The sequence below is a fragment of the Rhynchophorus ferrugineus genome, unplaced genomic scaffold, assembly GCF_030347505.1.
Source record: "Rhynchophorus ferrugineus isolate W39M unplaced genomic scaffold, kcgeb_rfMv2 rfM2, whole genome shotgun sequence".
NCBI classification, from domain to species: domain Eukaryota; kingdom Metazoa; phylum Arthropoda; class Insecta; order Coleoptera; family Curculionidae; genus Rhynchophorus; species Rhynchophorus ferrugineus.
This window is the reverse complement of record NW_027472581.1, coordinates 29,703,564-29,708,660: the sequence shown is the minus strand read 5'-3', so window position 1 is coordinate 29,708,660 and position 5,097 is coordinate 29,703,564. Positions and strand designations below refer to the sequence as shown.

Genomic DNA, 5,097 nt, shown 5'->3' with positions numbered 1-5,097 from the left:
TATTTTATTCTGTAGGTATTTTATCAGCTTTATTCATTCATTCATAATTTTGTCTTTTGTTAGTTTATTTATTTATCGATAATAATTTTCTACCCATCAGCTTCAGCGCGTTAATTAAGAACTACTAAATTCGATGGTTTTGATACCCATAAAATAATAACCCATACAAAACTGGAAATTCTACATAAAATCACAGTTGTCCATTTAGTATTATTGCTTGAATTATATATCCACTTGGTGCACTAATTTGTTACTTTTGCTTTTTAATTTTAGGAATTTTATTGCCGAAACGCATAAAAAGCTTGAAACTTTTTGACAATTTTGGTTTATTGCATATATTTTTAGTATTATGTTTATAATTATAATATAATATATTATAATATATTTTTGAATAAATTGCAAGAATTGTTGTACCAAAACTCAGCTCAGTACTTTCATGAATCAACTGTTTCCAGAATTTTACATATGATGGGAAAGATTCAAAAAAATGGTAAATGGTTACTACGCGACTTGACTAAAAATGCTCTTTCGAACCGTTTCTACGTCGCGATTTTATAGCTTGCTAGCAGAAAAGAAAGAGCTTTTTTCGTGGCCTATTATGACTGGTGATGAAAAGTAGATTTCTTGCTTTGCTGTGCTGTGCGTATGGCTGTATCTACAAGATGTGGTGCATTATGAACTGTTAAACGGAATTGAATTGTTATTGTAAATATTTACAGATGTCAGTTGAACAAATCCAAATACGTATTATTGTAAAAATGACCAGCAATAGCGGGTAACAGACGCAGCCATTTTTTTATATGACAGTTGTTTTAAAATTCTGAAGAAATATAAAAACGGATCGCCGCCGAAAAAACATCGTTCTCTAGACACGGTAACGCGATGTTGCAACAAATTTGAGACCAAAATTGTAGAAAATTTTAGAAAATAAACTGGTTAATATATATTATACCTATTGTTGTCAATAAATGTTAGTTTATCATCATACATGTCATAATGTAAGTATATAGTAGTTCTATGTGTAAAATTTATATTTTTAAAGATAGGATGCAATTGTATATCGTCTCATGTGCTTTATATAAATCCAAAGAAGGCCATGTGACTGATGGGTCGGTAATTTATAATAAAAATAAACTATATAAGAAACTAATTTATATTCATATTCAGAACAGTTATCAAATAGCCTTGGAAGATTCTATGATCATAATATTTATATCCCAAAATGCTGCAACACTGCAGTATATTACGAACCTGATGACGTCTTATTATCCTTCACACACCAACCACATCAGCTCCATGTTTCATCGTCGTGAATACGTGAAACTTATTTTGATTCATATTTTGAGTATTATTTGCACAAAATATCGTACAAACGTGACATGACCTATCCTAAATAAGTTATTTTTTTCTCATTTTAGTTCAAAATAAAAGTACGAAAATAGCGCTACCTTTAGATACGGTTTATTCTCGGAATGGTCGGTTGTTAAGATAGCATTAAATCATTTTTATCTCGCGTGTAATATCGCAATTGTTAAATACAGCCAAGGTTTCGAATAAAACGCGTTACATGTATGGCAATGTTACTGCATTATGCTAGAAATATCCGTTAGAAAACTAGATCTGAAATCTTTTCTAGGATATATTGGGTGTTAGTCGTTTAGACGGCGACGTGAAAGGGACCAACTTTTCTTTTGGGTCACGTTTTTCTAAATAATCACCATTAATTTCGTTTTTATTTAAGTTTTTTGAAAGTTACAAACGGTTACGCGATAGATTAGTTAACAACAGTCGAATTTGCTATCACTGCATATAAATTTACGTCTAAGGGGTCGAGAAAATAGACAAAAGGAAAATTCGAAATCAGTGATTTGGTGTGTATTTTGATGACATTCTTTTGAAGTTCTATTATATGTTATTTTTAGGTTATCTTTATGAGATATTCTGTCTGTTAATAAAAATGCTACTGCGGCAAAAAAAAGTGTCGATTATTATATTTAAATTTAAGGACAAAAATATACATGTAACAAATATTTTAAGAAACAAGTATGTATTTTATATGATTTATGATTATCACCGATCTGCAGCAAAAAAAAACCCTTTGAGTATATTCAACTGATTTCTATGTATTTTGGTGTACTGAAAATGGAAATAATATGGAAAAAACCTAGGACGCAGGATGCATTTAAGATTCAATACGATACAGCGGTTCATGACTGACCTACAATTCATCATGGCCATGACGCATCCTCAAAAGGAAGGGTGGATTAAAGGAGGTGTCTTTAAGGAGGTCATAAAGAATTTTTATGAGTGAAGAGCAAGGTGAACGATTTCACTAGGACATTAAAGAGATTGGGGAAAGTACCAAGGAAATTGGATTGTTTTATTATCAAACGTCTATTGGGCGCTTCAGAGAGACCTTCGAAATTCTTTCCACAAGCTAAAATGGACAAAAAGGAGCCTCACTGGGAGAAAAAAGTTTTATTCTATTTTTCCTTCCACTTTTTTGATAGTTTTAATAATCTGCATATCTACATCATTAGAAACCTTTCATTGTTTTATAATGAAGTTAATAAACCGAGACGTATAAAATAGGCTTATAGTAAACGATGTCATATTAAGAACAAACTTTGTTTCACTTTTCATGCTTCATTTGCTCATTTCCTCAATTTATCTCAAACTTTTTTAGATCAAAATCTAAACATTTTTTCTCTCTCAATGCGAGATCATGGAATTTTAGAGATATTGATCGATTGATTGAAGAGATTGGGAATTAAAACAATGATAAAATTTAATTGATTTGGTTCAGTTTTATATTTCACAAAGAAACTTCGGTAAACTATTTGAAATATAACAACCATTTAGCTAATTTTTTTGATGGTAAGACCGGATGTTTTCTGGACTGATGTCCAACTTGGTCACTCGTCAGTCGGTAGGGTTAATGCCGAGGACCGTGGTTCAGGGCCCACTTTTAACACTAGGTCCAGTCCGGATAAACCCTCGTTGGTAAAAAGGAGTCTTTAAAATAATTAAATAAAGTTAATTTTTTATCTTTTTTGTGCGAATATATGGTTCTTGTGAATGAACGACATGCTAGCTGTAGTGGTTAACTCCACAGAATAGAATGCACAAAATGGTCATGCTGCTGTGAGTACCTATCACACACATAAGATCACAATTCTGAATTTATTAATATGTTGCTAAAGAGTAGTTCCGTGAATAAAATAAAATATTTTGTTATATAACTTTTTAGCTTTCAATAGTAGAAGAGTTTTTGGCATCCTTTTTATTGTGAAAATTGTAGTGAGTTAACATCATACTGGGCCTTTTTGGAAATGTTCCCCAAAATTCTCTCGACGTTTTTGTTAAAGTTAGAAAATAATTCCACAAGACTGTTGACTTTATAGAATTACTATCACGATAACAGGTTTGTAAGTTGTTATGATGCGTCGTAATGCTTTTTTTAATTTAATCATTTAATGGTGCGTCAATACTTATATAATCCTTAATATAAACAAAAATAATAATTATAGATCGATTTTTCATAATTTTTAATTAATTTCCTTTTATTTATAGCGTAAGAAGTTTCATGAACTTCTATTTATTTTATAATAAAACATTGTTGTTTCTAATCAAGGTTGGGTAGCATTTGAATTCTTTGTAATAAAAGTGTAACTGGAATACAAATACCTATTTGGTATTTGTAATTCAATTACTTCTTAATATTATAATTTCAGATTAGTATTTCAATCGCCTGACTTATGGCTTTAAAATAAATTTGAACAAACGTACCTTTATCATTCAGCCTAAATCGGCTGAAGTGATGAGATTGTCTTGAACAGCTGATATCCCTGTCACACAAGATAAAACTAATTTCACTTACAGTGCAGCTTATGAAAAAATTAAATAACTTATTTGAGATTAGATTACTTGGAGAAATTCAATAGTGTATTGATATAAATTGCTACAGCTTTAGATTACATTACTACAAGAGAACGTATGAGAAAGACTTGATAAGTGTCTTAACTGTCACCTGAAATAAATGGACCAATAATGGTATCATGCTATCAATATTGTTACAAAAGGTATCGTTTGCCATAAACCATCACAACGGATCACAGGCAAATAATTCAAAATATTACAATTCATACCTTAAAGGCAAATTACAAAAATCATGAAATAATGTGTTTGAATAACAGTACTAGTAATGATGATGATGGTTTTATTGTGTTTGCGAACAGGGACATCAAAATACAGATATCGAAAATTGCGTTAGAAACGAGAGAAGAAAAAAGTTTATCAACCTTAAACGATATCCAAATATAAAAAGATGTGTTCGTCAAGATCTCTAGAAAAATTGTTTTCTCTAGCAGGTTTTATTCATCCCCCAACAAGGGTCTATTTGTCTCAAGTTACATTTAAAGATCTAGTGTTCATGAAAGGAAATTCTTTTACTGACTAATATGATGGGCTGGATTAGTTCTTTTCTACTTGTATTTACGTGACCTAACACCATACTTTTGTAATGTGTATTTTGTATTTTAAATAAAAAAAAATAGTTTAAGTACTGGATTTTGTATTTTATATTACAAATACATGACTTAAAAATATTTTGTATTTCGTATTTTAAACACAAGCGAGATAGTATTTTGTAATTTGTATTTTAATCAATGCGAAACAAGGAGTACATTTCCTCAGATTAGAATCTAACTAGGTCTTTTATATCTATATTAAAACATTTCATATCAAAAAGAAATATCGACGACTTTAAAAAGTATTTAGCAAATATCTAGACTAAGCTTACTTCTGAGATTACTCTCGTAAGTTCTATATTTGCTCCAAGATATTCATTCTAATAAAGAACGGGTATTTAAATATAACATGTTTTGACCTATGGGACAGTAACATATGTTCTTACGATCGAAACTGAAACATTTGATTGATTTATACATCCATACATTACAAACAACTCTATCGAATTACGATGACAGATATTGTCATTGAAAACTAATAAAATTAAAATGGCTATTTCTATTCAGACCTAACCTTTTCGGATATTTTAATAAATATTTAATAAACAATTTAATGTGTCGTATATTA

At 30.0% G+C, this 5,097-nt stretch overlaps 1 long non-coding RNA gene across 1 annotated transcript; it reads left to right on the top strand.

Moving 5' to 3' along the window:
- Positions 1 to 1,545: 1,545 nt before the first annotated feature.
- On the top strand, positions 1,546 to 4,558 carry LOC143190957 (uncharacterized). The gene is made up of 2 exons (XR_013004359.1): positions 1,546 to 1,871; positions 1,923 to 4,558. It is a non-coding gene; the product is annotated as an uncharacterized LOC143190957 (long non-coding RNA).
- Positions 4,559 to 5,097: the final 539 nt, after the last annotated feature.